The sequence below is a fragment of the Hyperoodon ampullatus genome (genome assembly GCF_949752795.1).
Source record: "Hyperoodon ampullatus genome assembly, chromosome: 1".
Lineage (NCBI taxonomy): Eukaryota > Metazoa > Chordata > Mammalia > Artiodactyla > Ziphiidae > Hyperoodon > Hyperoodon ampullatus.
The window spans coordinates 500749-515618 of record NC_136914.1 but is presented as its reverse complement, the minus strand read 5'-3'; positions in this window follow the sequence as shown (position 1 = coordinate 515618).

Genomic DNA, 14870 nt, shown 5'->3' with positions numbered 1-14870 from the left:
GATCTTTCCTCAGGGCTATGAGATTATATTGGATATTGTCTCGGTTATTCATTTTTTAAAATATGGCACTTTACTAATCATCTTTAGTCTAAGAATCAGGATAGCATTCACAATGACAATATATTCATAAAAATATAAATATATCTGATAATTTTATTTAAACAGAATAAACCAAACAAGAGAAAGTACATGTTTATAAACCTTCACACATTAAATATAAAATTTCAGAAGCCATAAGTACTCCTAAAAACATTGAGTTTCTTTAGAAAGTGATCATCAAAGTAATCAAAGTACTTACAGATTTCTGAGTCAGCAAAATTAGGAAATTTTAAAAACTAACATGTATTACTAGCAAATTACATGAAGGGAGGGATCATACCTATCGTATTCACCACTATATCCTGGGCTTAATGCCTGGCACATTGTAGGTGTCCACAAAATATTTTTAAATGGCTGAATGAATATCCATTGTGGGTCAGCAACATTATATATGTTGTGTAATATTCACAATAATGCTAAAAGTTAGGTTTTGGAATCCCCATTTTACAGATGAGGAGACCGAGTCTTGGGGAGGATAAAGAGTTGCCCAAGGTCACACAAGTAGGAAATAGCAGAGATGGGACTCACACTGTTGAGCCTGACACGAAATCCAGCTCTTGTTCAACAATGACGTTCATTTTGGCAGACTGCCAGTTGCCTACCCAACAGCCATTTTCTTCCTCATCTTTAACCAGACCCTAATTTTGTTTAGTGTCCTATTCCCACAGGTGGCTCAGGTAAATCCTGATTGGGCGGAACCAGAATAATGCCCCCATTCCCTGTGCCTGTGACTAGTTTAGGGGTTTGGAATATGATCTGGTTTTGTCCAGTGTGATTGGAAGGAACTATTCTGATGGTGGGGGCAGGGACAGCCTTCTGGAAAAGGATTTTTGTTGCCTCTTTAACAAAGAAATACAAGAGAGAAACAGACCTTTCTCTGACTGCTAAGTGCTTCTGTGTGGGATGTGATGCCCAGAGTGCTGAAGCCATCTTGCTGCCAGGAGGGGAGCCAGAAGACATGCTTAAGTGTCTGATATACTGTTGGGTGTCCAGGGTTGCTCAGCAGGTGGTAACTATCAATCAAGTCCTTGGTTCTGGTTAGCCAGTTACTTGAGAGCATGGCTGCCAACCAGCTAACTGGAGTGGCAGTCACTCTGTAATACTCTGTTAAAACAAACTCTACCACAGTTTTAAAAATCTCTATTCCAAATGGGCACATAAAATGAAATGTTACTATAGTTTTATCATTGTTTTATGGAAATGGGGTGTGTTCACTAACCAGTTACTGGGTGCCAAGCACCAGGAACATGGTAAATACTTGAAAAGAAGAACATAGAAGAACAAAGAGAGACACTCAGCCAGCCTGCTCAGGAAGAGGAAGGGTCAGAGAGGAAGAGTCAGGGAAGTTTCTACACCAGAGCTGCCAAGAAGGGACATTTGAATGGAACCCTAAAAGACCAGTGGGAGTTATCCAGGTAGAAAAAGAGGGAAAATGGCATTCCCTGCAAAAGAGGTAGCATATGGGATGCACTGGGGTCTGAGAGAATGTGGCACAATTGAGGAAGCACAAGTAATTGGATGTGTAAGGTTCAGGTCAGAAGAATCGGGAAAGGGGTCTAGAGAGGTGAACAGGGGTCCTGGGGTCAAGCTATGCAAGCACTGGGGAGTTACTGAAGGATATTAAGGATGTACAAAACATGATATATTTTGGCAGCAGGAAGGAGAATATTTTGCAGGGGAAAGAGATGGTTAGAGATGATGAGAAGGAGAGAAGAAATGAAGTGAGCCTGTTACATTCAACAGATATTTAGCACATGGTTAAGATGGAACTTGGTGACTGGATATGATGGATTAGAGAATAGGGGTAGGAAGTCTGCAAAGAAAAGCAGGGCTAGAGAGGGGTGTCGAGGAGACTGCCAGGCTGTGTGCTGAGGACTTGGGAGAGGACAGAGATCATGAGTTAGTGGCTCCAGTGCACAGAGTTGAGTGATGTACTTCGTGTGATATTAGAAGCAAAGAAGACTGGATTGATCCACATTGGGTAAGTATTGCAGAAGGAAAAAAGAGCAAGAGTAGCAAGAAGTTGGAGGTATTTTTTAAAGATACAGATTGAAGTGCTAAACCAACGTGAGATGGAGAAGGAAGTAAAAGCAAAAGAAACTCTAATACATGGAGTGAAGAATAGGACTTTAGTCAGAATTCTCATGGATACACAGGTACAGTTGAAACAGTGAGGATAATAGGAGCCTATGATGAGAAAGTTGAACCAATTGGTTTAAGATTTTACAGGTGGAGCAGCTTCAGGTGGTAATATGGGGGAAGGGATGAGTTGTTCATCTCTCTGTGGAGATGGAGGTCATTGAAGTTGAAACCAAGGTACTAGGTATTGGAAGGGTCATCCACATGAACATTAAAGAGAACAGGATTATGGCAAACTTGGGGTGGAGAGAAAAATCATAAGCCGAGTTCCAAAATCTCTGATGCATACAAGAACAATAATAATGGCTGGAGGACAGTACATTTAAGAGGCACAAGTTTCAAAGGAAGAAGGATTTTTGCAGGAGATTGGAGGAATGTTGAATGGGCAAGTACTAACAGTCATTTAGTACTTGCTGTGTGCCAGTTTCTGTTCCAAGCACTTTACAAAACTCATTACATTCTAACCTGTGAGATGGGTACTATTATTATCCCCCATTTTGCAGATGAGAAAACTGAGGCTCTGAGACATCGAATAACTTGCTCAAACACCGAGCCATGATTCCAGTCCAGGCAGTGAGGCAACAAATTCCACACATTTACCCATGTCATTGTCCTGCTGATTCTGCTGGACAAGCCTGGCCAGCCCCTGTGGTTAAGTGGAAAGTTCAAGAACAAACAGCCTCCACTTAAGAGTGCAGGGAGGAGATAGCATCTGGGGTGGGGAGACATTCAAAAAGGCAGGACATGACTGGTCCTTGATAGCATCGACTCCTTTATGTTTTCTAGAGTGTATTTTATTGGGTTTTTAAACATAATAGTGTGCCTTTGAACTGTGTGTTGATGTGTAAACTGCCTCAGGCCTTTTTAGAAATGGGTGTGGTAGACTTTTAAAATAAATGGTTACATTAATTATTAACTATAAGTACTCAATCACATGAAGGAATTAATTTGCATCTTACAGAGAACTTATACACATTCTGACTAAGAATTGTAGAAAAGAAACTAAAACATGCAATCTTGAAAAATATATGGTTCTGTTTTTGCTCTGCATTAGTAAGCTTTATGGCAATCCGGCAAACCAGTTTATTTGGGGTTCATGACTACCTGTTGGAAGAAACTCTCCTTTTTCTTCTTTCTTTTTGTTACCTGCTAGACACTACGTTAAAAACCAAGAGCCCGGGGCTTCCCTGGCGGCGCAGTCGTTGGGAGTCCGCCTGCCGATGCAGGGGACGCCGGTTCGTGCCCCGGTCCGGGAGGATCCCGCGTGCCACGGAGCGGCTGGGCCCGTGGGCCATGGCCGATGGGCCTGCGTGTCCGGAGCCTGTGCTCCACAACGGGAGGGGCCACAACAGTGGGAGGCCCGCGTACCGCAAAAAAAAAAAAAAAAAAAAAAAAAACCAAGAGCCCAATAATGTAAGAAGGCATTATAATTCAAAGGAGAAGCTTTTTGCTTGGCTTATATTAAATCCTATTTATTTTCTTAGAATGAAGGCCCAAAGAATCTTTGCATAAAGTACTAATACTATAAAGCTCTGAGAAACCAGCCTCCAGTCTTACAAAGCTGTTTCTTTCTCTTCATGAAAATTGTGGCTCTAGGAAATATAGACATGAGGAAAATATGGATTCATACAAAAGGAAATTTACAGTGTAATTATAAACTGTACCATGGACTCATAATTGGAAATCTGCATCTCATAATTACATTTTAAAACTCCAGTGCATACAAAATAGGTTCTTTCAAAATGTGAATCAGGTTTTATCTGGAAATGCATCTACTGAAATGAAGCTTACTGCAAAAACTTTATACTAATCATGAATGTGATCATGGACAGTTTAATCCAAATTCAGAGTGGATTCATCAGAAGTAGGGTCTCAGTCAGGTAATTTGAAAAAACCAAATGATTTTTTTTTTCATCTTAAAGGTTCAGAGAGGCAGCTTTTGACTCTTCAAGGTAGCTGTTCTAAGTGCAGCTGAAATAACTAGAAGGTTTATGGACCAAATGTTCCACACAAGGGGAGAGAAGAGAAATTGGAGAACTGTTAACAAAGAAGATTATCCTTTACTTCTACTACTGCTTGACTCTTTGGAAAAAAGTGCAATTTAAAAACAAAAAATAGCAAGCAACCAAGAATGCACAAACTGTTTCAACTACCACCATCATGTTTCAGTAAGAGAGTGAGATAAGTAAAACAAAACAAAGATGCATAAACCAAAGCAAATTTTTTTTAATTCATTTTATTTATTTATTTATTTTTGGCTGTGTTGGGTCTTCATTGCTGCACGTGGGCTTTTTCTAGTTTCAGTGAGTGGGAGCTACTCTTCATTGTGGTGTGCAGGCTTCTCATTGCAGTGGCTTCTCTTGTTGCAGAGTACAGGCTCTAGGTGTGCGAGCTTCAGTAGTTGTGGCATGTGGGCTCAGTAGCTGTGGCTTGTGGACTCTAGAGCGCAGGCTCAGTAGTTGTGGTGCATGAGCTTAGTTGCTCCATGGCATGTGGGATCTTCCCAGACCAGGGCTCGAACCCATGTCCCCTGCATTGGTAGGAGGATTCTTAACAACTGTGCCACCAGGGAAGCCCCCAAGGCAAAATTAATCAATCTTTTCACTTAGGGGGGAAAAAAACTCTTTTAATATGGAAATTTCCTTGGTGCAGATCTGTTGGTGGCAATCTCAGTTTTTGACTTTAAAAAAGCGTATTTATGAAGGTTTTCTGCTAAGATCAAGAACAAGACAAGGTTGTCCTCTCTCACCAGTCTTTTTCAGTATTGTACTGAAAGTCTTAGCTAATGCAATAAAACAAGAAAAGGAAATAAAAGGTATACAGTTTGGGAAGAAAGAAAGAAAATTGCCTTTGTTCACAGATGAGATAATCTTCCATGTAGAAAATCTGAAAGAATCAACAACAAAAAAAAATCCTGGAACTAATAAACAATTATAGCAAGGATGCAAGATACAAGGTTAATATGCAAAAGCCAGTCACTTTCCTATATACCAGCAGTTAAAAAATGGAATTTGAAATAAAAACCACATTATCATTTACATTAGCATGTAGAAAAAAATGAAACTCTTAGGTATAAATCTAACAAAATATGTTCAAGATTGTATGAGGAAAACTTAAAAACTCTGATGAAAGATATCAAAGAACTAAATAAATGGAGAGATATTTTATGTTCACAAATAGGGAGACTCAATCTTGTCAAGATGTCAGATCTTCCCAACTTGCTCTATAGATTTTACACAGTCCCAATCCAAATCCCAGCAAGTTATTTTGTGGACATAGACAAACTGATTTTAAAGTTTATGTGGAGAGGACCCAGAATAACCAAGACAATGTTGAAAGAGAAGAACAAAGTTGGAGAATTCAACTTCAAGGCTTACTATAAAGCTACAGTAATCAAGACAGTGTGATATTGGTGAAAGAATAGGCAAATCAATAAAAGAGAATAGAAAGGCCAGAAATAGACTCACACAAGTACAGTTGACTAATCTTTGACAAAAGTGAGTAAAGCAATTTAATGGAGAAAATATAGCCTTTTCAACAACTGGTGCTGGGACAACTGGACATCCACATGCAAAAAAATGAACCTAGATAAAGATCTTGCACCTTTCACAAAAATTAATGCAAAATGTATCATAGGCCTAAATGTAAAATGCAAGACTATAAAACTCCTAGAAGATAACAGGAGAAAAACTATATACCTTGGGTATGGTAATGACTTTTTAGATACAACACCAAAGGCACAGTCCATGAAAGAAATAATCAATAAGCTGGACTTCTTTAAAATTAAAAAAATTTGCTCCATTGAAGACACTGTCAAGAGAATGAGAAGATAAACCACAGACTGAGAGAAAATATTTGCAAAAGACATATCTGATAAAGGACTGTTATCCAAAATATATAAAGAATTATTAAAAGTCAACAATAAGAAAACAAATAACCTACTTAAAATATGAGCAAAAGACCTTAACAGATGCCTCACCAAAGAAGATAAACAAATAGCAAATAAGCATATGAAAAGATGCTCAACATCATACGTCACTAAGGAAATGCAAATTAAAACAATGAGTTACCACTTCACACCTATTAGAATGGCCAAAATCCAGAACACTGACAGCACTAAATGCTGGTGAGGATGTGGAGCAACAGGAACTCTCATTCATTGCTGGTAAGCATGCAAAATGGTGTAGCTACTTTGGAAGACAGTTTGGCAGTTTCTTACAAAACCAAACATACTCTTACCATATAGTCCAACAGTCATGTTCCTTTACCCAAATGAGTCGAAAGCTTATGTCCATACAATATCCTGCACAAAGATGTTTATGGCAGCTTTATTCATAATTGCCAAGACTTGGAAGCAACCAAGATATCCATCAGTAGGTAAATAGATAAACTGTGGTATATCAGACAATGGAATATTACTGTTAATCAAGCCATGAAAAGACATGGTGGAATTTTAAATATATATTACTAAATGATATGAGCCAATCTGTAAAGGTTGCATACTGTATGATTCCAACTATATGACATTCTGGAAAGGCAAAACTATGGAGACAATAAAAAGGTCAGTGGTTGCCAGGGATAGGGAGGAGGGAAGAATGACTAGGTGAAGCACAGGACTTTTAGAGCCATGAAAATACTCTGCATGACACTATAATGATAAACACATATCAGGGCTTCCCTGGTGGTGCAGTGGTTGAGAGTCCACCTGACGATGCAGGGGACACAGGTTCGTGCCCTGGTCCAGGAAGATCCCACATGCCGCGGAGCGGCTGGGCCCGTGAGCCATGGCCGCTGAGCCTGCATGTCCGGAGCCTGTGCTCCACAATGGGAGAGGCCACAACAGTGAGAGGCCCGTGTACCACAAAAATAAATAAATAAATAAAAGATACATATCATTATACATTTGTGCAAACTCATAGAATATACAACACCAAGAGTGAACCCTAAAGTACACTATGGACTTTGGGTGATAACGCTGTCATTGTAGGTTCATCCTTGGTAACAAATATACCACTCTGGTGGATGATGTTGATAGTGGGGAAGGTTGTGCATATGTGGGGGTAAAGTGTATATGGAAACTCCGTAAGTCTTACTCAATTTTAAAATCTGTGAACCTAAAACTGTTCTAAAAAATAAAGTCTTAAAAAATGAGCTTATTTATCCTCTATGTTTGAAAGTTAACTTTACTGGGAATATTTGTAGACTGGATGTGGTAGCACTTGATATTCCACTATTGCCACTGAAAACTCAGCTCAGTTTGGCGGTCCTTCAGTGGTAAGGCCTCTTCTCTTTCCTGGCCTTTCCTTTTTGTCTTTGGGATTCTACAGTTTCACCCTGTTGTGTCTAGCTATCCATTCCTTCTTACTTTGTTTGAGATTCATTGTGTTTCTTGTACCAGAAAATTTGTTCTTTCATTCATTCTAGAAATTTGTAAGCCACTATCTCTCAAAGTAATTTCTTTTCTTTTTCTATTTTCTCCTTTAACTCCAAATGGAAGTATGTGAGACTTTTACTTTTCTCAAAATAAGCTTCTTAGAATTACTTCGTCTTTGTCAAAGGCCATAGAAAATATATCCTGTGTAGGGATTTCTGGACTTGTCCTTATAATCCACCTAAACTTTGATCTTCCTGAATTGTCCTCTGTTGTGAAAAGAAAATTGCTTAGAGTTTGAGAAAGTACAATAACACAATATAATATTTTACATTGATGAATTCATTTGATGGGATTCACAGCAACCTGATTTTTGGCAATATGGCTGCCAAGTTTTCCATTATCTGTAATATCACTGAAACTAGATTGTCATCAAGATGACCCAGTCTCATTGATCGTAGAGAATGATGGAAATGTTCCATGATGGAAAAGGAGTGGGTAGCATCACCAGTCAATGTCATCTGCAGAGTTTTTATATAGATACTGGAAATTTGGGCCATAACAAATTGACAAGGAGTTTCTAGGACTGCTAATGTATGGCATGAGTATAAAGCTACATTTTTCAAAGGGATTTACAACTCATTTTTATCATTTGATTTTAAAAAATCTCCTCTTCACCTGTTAATGAAAAGATAAGACTGCTAATTTACTCTCATCAACCACTGTGAAGTCATAAACAGTAGAGAAATGGATGATAAAGTAATTCACAGCTAATGAAGGTCTCCATCTGGAAATATTTGAAAGATAATGTATCAGAGTAAATATTCAAATGCCTCTGCTTCCATATATTTCTTAACATTTGGAAGAAGCATATCCTGAATGAGAATCTGTAGGGAAGTACTAGTAATAACATTCAGTATGGCTGCATCCATTTTTGCCATATCACCTTGTAAAATGAGTGAAATCAGTTATTACCAGAGAACTCAGTTTTGCCCAGAGCTTTGCCCAGTTCATGCTTCATGAGAAGCATGAACAAGCTGTGAATCATTTGTATATTAAAATGACAGTGGCACAGTTAATCAGTTGCTTTTGCCTTAGTAACCTTAAGCAAGAAAAAGTAAGCAGCAGTGTTAAGCAGGCTGGACAGGCTGGGAGGAGAGTGAAGATGTCATTTGTTTAGATGGAACATCTTGGAGACAAAAATCATCCTGGAATATATACAGAATACCCTTGCAACTGGTATTTATTGCCTGCCTACTCTGTGCAACTTGGTTCCAGTTCTCACAACACTTGCATTGGTCATGAAGAGCAAGTGTCCCCACCTCCTGGGCCACAGAGAAGTACCGGTCTGTGGCCTGTTAGGAACCGTGCCACACAGCAGGAGGTGATCGGGGGGCAAGTGAGGGAAGCTTCATCTGTATTTACAAGCACTCCCCATCGCTCGCATTACTGCCTGAGTTCCTCCTCCTATCAGATCAGTGGTGGTATTAGATTCTAATAGGAGCTCAAACCCTACTGTGAACTGTGCATGCAAGGGATCTAGGTTGTGCACTCCTTATGAGAATCTAATGCCTGATGATCTGAGGTGGAGCTGAGATGGTGATGTTAGCACCGGGGAGTGGCTGCAAATACAGACTATCATTAGCAGAGAGGTTTGACTGCACAGAGACCATAATAAATCAATTGCTTGCAGAGTCATATCAAAACACTGGCAGTGAGTAGCAAGTGAAATTAAGCTCAGGGCTCCCTCACTGATTCTGAATTATGGGGAGTTGTATAATTATTTCATTATGTATTACAATGTAATAATAATAGAAATAAAGTGCACAATAAATGTAATACGCTCAAATCATCCCAAAAAAGTCCCCCCTACCCCATCCATAGAAAAATTGTCTTCCATGAAACCAGTCCCTGATACCAAAAAGGTTGGGGACTGCTGATGAAGAGGATCAAGAGTAACTGCAAGGGAAGCTTTGAGAAACAAACAAAATTCTTAAGTTTAGTATGACAATTACTGAGAGCTTGTACGTTGCAGGTACTGACTGTCTAGGTGTTAGGACTCAAAGAAGAAGCAGCTATGGCTCCACCCTCATATAATCATATAAAGTAATGCAGCATATAAACCAATATAAAAGAAATGCTACTCTAGACTCCCTGTCACAATGTGAGTTGACTGTTCATTAGTCCGTGAGCCAGGTTCATCCCACCCTGATAAAAAGATAAGGCTGACTTTGCTTTTGACGGAGAAAGCTCCATTGTGAGGCTCTGGCACTTGAGAAAAGGTATGTCTCAGACCTGATTCAATTCTTAGAAGACAGGGTAAGGAAGCTGGAAATGCTTTTCCAGGGAGCTGTACCAGTGAGGCAGCCATCAGTCATTAATTCTCAAGAAACAAAGTCTTTGATTCCAGTGTCAGTGACAGGTCCAGACGTGTTAGTGCTTCTTCATCTTAGTTTGCCCCAGACGACCAGCTAGAGTTCATCATCACCCTGTCCTCACCAACAAGCAGAGGCACGCATGCCTGCGAGAGGAATGCTTGCTCAGAAGCAGAAGAAAAGAGAAGTTGGAAGCAGGTTATGCATTATCTGTTTGCACTAAGAGGAACAACAATGCAGTCAGCTCCGTGTAGTTTGTAAAAGCTTCAAAAACAGAACTTCCAAGGGGGGAGTAAAGAACCGACCAATTCGTATTCCAATTAAACTAAATAAGTGCAGACTTTCTTACTCATAATATCTATTTTCCCCATTTCCTGGCTTAAAACTTTTTTTTTTTTCAGGTCGATATCCACATTAATGGAGAACATGTTGAAACCTTTCAGGAAGATCTCACCTTTACACTGGACACATTGACTCCACCAAGCTTACCCAAGATAGATGATGACCTAAAATGTATGTCCATTTTCGCTATCTGGTATTTTCTGCCAAAGCAGTTATTCTCTCCATTTTACATGACTTATTCTTTGTTCCAGTGTATTTTTTTGGGGTTTATAAAGATGATATGGCACGTATGTAGGACACTGTGGCAAGAAGCACTGGTGTGGTTTCCCTGAGGCCAGGGCCCGGTGAGACCCGGGAGTAGCACGCAGGACAGAGCTGGGGGTTTAGTTCATGAAAGAGGCTGAGTAGACTGAATAGGCTCCACTTTCAGGGAGAAAGACGATGAGCCGACAATTCCGCTTGGTCTCTCCTCTCTTCCAGGATGAAAGGATCCAAGCAAATATAAAGGTTATTGCTGCATAAATCAAGAATTGGTCTGCACAAATGGAAGGCTAGATTAGCCTGGATTCTGAGAGGTAAACATTCAGGAAAATGATCCTCTCCTACTAGGAGGGAGATGTAACACTCTAGTGAAGTAGGAAGGGCACACAGAAAAAATGTCATGAAGAACCTAGGGGTAAAACAGGAACAAAGACACAGACCTACTTGAGAATGGACTTGAGGATATGGGGAGGGGGAAGGGTAAGCTGTGACAAAGTGAGAGAGTGGCATGGACATATATACACTACCAAATGTAAGGTAGATAGCTAGTGGGAAGCAGTCGCATAGCACAGGGAGATCAGCTGGGTGCTTTGTGACCGCCTGGAGGGGTGGGATGGGGAGGGTGGGAGGGAGGGAGATGCATGAGGGAAGGGATGTGGGAACAGATGTATATTCACTTTGTTATAAAGAAGAAACTAACACAGCATTGTAAAGCAATTAGACTCCAGTAAAGTTGTAAAAAAAAAAAAGGCAACCGTGGTTATGGGAAATAGTCATGAAGCATTTGAATCAGAAAGAGAGGGAGAGCTTAGGAAGGCTCTCAGCCTTTTAGAGACTCAGTTTCAGGAAACTAAAATAAATCCACAAGTCTACTCTGACTTGTCATGCGTCTCCCCACGTTTGGATCAGCTTCCAACATTTTAACCCTTGTGCTTTCACTGTTGTGAAATATCTCTAAGAATTCCTTTAAGGTGAAGGTTTTCTTTCAGCAGGCATCATTTCTTCTGGGACATCTTCATGCTTTTAATCACAATCATTTTCTTCCTTTATGTTGATAAATTTGCCTTCACTCATTTCTTCTGGCTGCACATTTAGTCTTTCAAATGTTGACAGTGTCAGCATTCCTCCTGTCAGCTCTTCCTTCTGTAATTCCTTTACAACTGACCTGAATTTTACTTCCCCTGATATCACTTATCCTTTTTTTGGTACACCTTCATCTTTGTTGGCCAGGTCTCTCTTCCAGTGATCCATTTTTGTAAAATGTTGTGTGGGTTTGTCACTGACAGACAGGGAAGCAACACAACTACACACTTTGTGTGTGCATGAACTGAATAATGATCTTGCAATTACATCCAGTCGATATATCTTGGTAACTGAAATCAGAACCATGCTGTTGGGGGACTAATGTTAATCAATCAAATTTTGATAACTGAAATTTTTGCATATTGGAAATGTGCAAAGTGAGGACTGCCTATGTATTCAAAGCGTTTACAGTGTAATTGTCCATGTGCTTCTTGGCATAAATTTAATTTTTGTATGCTTATGAAATTTGCTTTAAAGGTATTTTACAATTGAGGATTTTTTTTTCCCGCTTTCTGGACTAGTTTTCTTATTAATTCATTTTAAGTAGGTCTTATTGGTATTGCACATTTTTTATCTTTATCTTGATGAACTGGTATTCATTGCATAGTTCCCTGTATTAAATTAAATGCTCTTCAACCTTAGAGAGTATCTATAAAATTTTGTCCTCCCTGGGCTTCCCTGGTGGTGCAGTGGTTGAGAGTCCGCCTGCCGATGCAGGGGATACGGGTTCGTGCCCCGGTCTGGGAAGATCCCACATGCCGTGGAGCGGCCAGGCCCGTGAGCCATGGCTGCTGAGCCTGCGCGTCCGGAGCCTGTGCTCCACTACGGGAGAGGCCACAGCAGTGAGAGGCCCGCGTACTGCCAAAAAAAAAAAAAAAAAAAAAAAAAAAAAAAAAAAATTTTGTCCTCCCAGGAAGATGAGTTGTGAATTTAGTGTCTAAGCAAAGTGTTATTTTCCTACAAAAGCATTATTGTTGACAGAAAAAAAAATGAACATGAGAGTTGTGAGTTAAGTTTTATTTGGGGCAAAATGAGGACTACAGCCCAGGAGACAGCCTCTCAGATAGCTCTGAGGAAGTGCTCTGAAGAGGTAGGGGGGAAAGTCAGTGTTATATATGATTTCAGTGAAGGGGCTATGAGCAGTTACTCACACATTTTGCAGAGTCACGAGGAGCAGATGTCTCCATTAATGATTTTAGTGCTTTTTCAAGATGTGAGAAGATGCAAGAAATTGGGCTCATACAGTCTTCTGAAAATATCAACTATCTGAAAGCCTATTCTGCCAGTTTTCCCCAAAGCACAGAGTGCCTCCTTCCTGATCTCCACCCTGAACTCCTTTCAGGGTGTGTTGAAGGTCAGTGACTGCAGTGGCCAGTGACCTAATCCTTGTAGAGGCAGATGGCAAGGGACAATTTTTACTTGGCATCATAAAAAGAAAAAATCTGAATATTTCTTCTTCCCATTTGTTAAATGGCACAGTAGATATTTAACTTTCTAGCAATTATGCAGGTCCAACTCATTTAGGATGTTGTGAATATCTCAACTGACATCATCACCTACTCTCATTATTTTTTCTGATTTTTAAAAAATTTTTATTGGAGTATAGTTGATTTACAAAGTTGTGTTAGTTTTAGGTGTACAGCAAAGTGAATCAGATATACATATACATATATCCACTCTTTTTTTTGAGATTCTTTTCCCATATAGGCCACTACAGAGTACTGAGTAGAGTTCCCTGTGCTATACAGCAGGTCAAAATATACAAACAGCTCATGCAGCTCAATATCAAAAAAAACAAACAACCCCATCCAAAAATGGGTGGAATATCCAAATAGATATTTCTCCAAAGAAGGCATACAGATGGCCAAAAAGCACATGAAAAGATGCTCAACATCACTAATTATTAGAGCAATGCAAATCAAAACTACAATGAGGTATTATCTCACACCATTCAGAATGGCCATCATAAAAAAATCTACAAACAATAAATACTGGAGAGGGTACGGAGAAAAGGGAACCCTCCTACACTGTTTGTGAGAATGTAAATTGGTACAACCACTATGGAGGATAGTATGGAGGTACATTAAAAAACTAAAAATAGAGCTACCATATGATCCAACAATCCCACTCCTGGGCATATACCTGGAGAAAACCATAATTTGAAAAAATACATGCACTCCAATGTTCATTTCAGCACCTACTCTTATTTTATTATTGGTTTTACATAAAAATTGGATTTTTTAAAGCAAAGCATATTTATGCCACATAAATGTTAAGCTTTCTAAGAAGTCTAAAGGAACATATATCCAATCTACAGTACTGAGAGAAGATTCCTCCAAAAACAGATTATCTAATTTTGACCAAATAAGCTGCTCTGTATAACACCCAAATTGGAACAGCCATATTCCATATGACCACCTCTTAATTTTTTATGTCTCTTCAATTTTCTCCCGTTGGTATATCTACCAAGTGGCTCACTGGCTTATCGCTTAGAAGATCTGGCCCATACAAGAAGTGGGCACAAAGGCAACTCTGTGAATATAGGTATGTTTTGTTTAAAAAAAACAGGTTTTACATCTCTAAAATTGATTTCAGTCATTTAGTAAGTTTTCATTTGGATTCAAACAACTAAAGTTTTTGTTTACTATACTGGTTAAGTTACATTAAGTTGGCCAATACTATATAGCTATTTTCTCACTGATATAACAAATAAATAAAACAAAAATGTGTGCTTAAAATAATTCATGGCTCTCAGTATAATAAATCATTTTCACAAAAAGTAAATATTTTAAACACACCTGGCCAGAAAATCCAGTCCTATTTCATAGTATTATAATGCATTGCTTCTTTGAATTGGCCTTTTGCCAAGAGTTCCCTTTAAATCTTCTTTTCCCTAATGTTCTCTAAATAGTAAAGTAAAGAAGGCACATCTACAAGTTCCTTTTAAAGGTGCCTGTGTCTGCAGTCCTATAAACAGTGACTGCATTGACACTCCATCTATACCAGGCAAGCGATCTGGGTTATAGCCACAGTTAGTGTGTGTGTGTCAGCTTCACCAACACCTGCTATGTTTATTTGAGCTGTTTGAGTTGAGGTGACTAAAAGGAATGGATTAGCCAAACTTTTATTCCTGATGATAAAAGAGAAGAGTTTGCATCTGCAAAAAAATTGAGACATTTATATCTGCTAATTTTTACTCA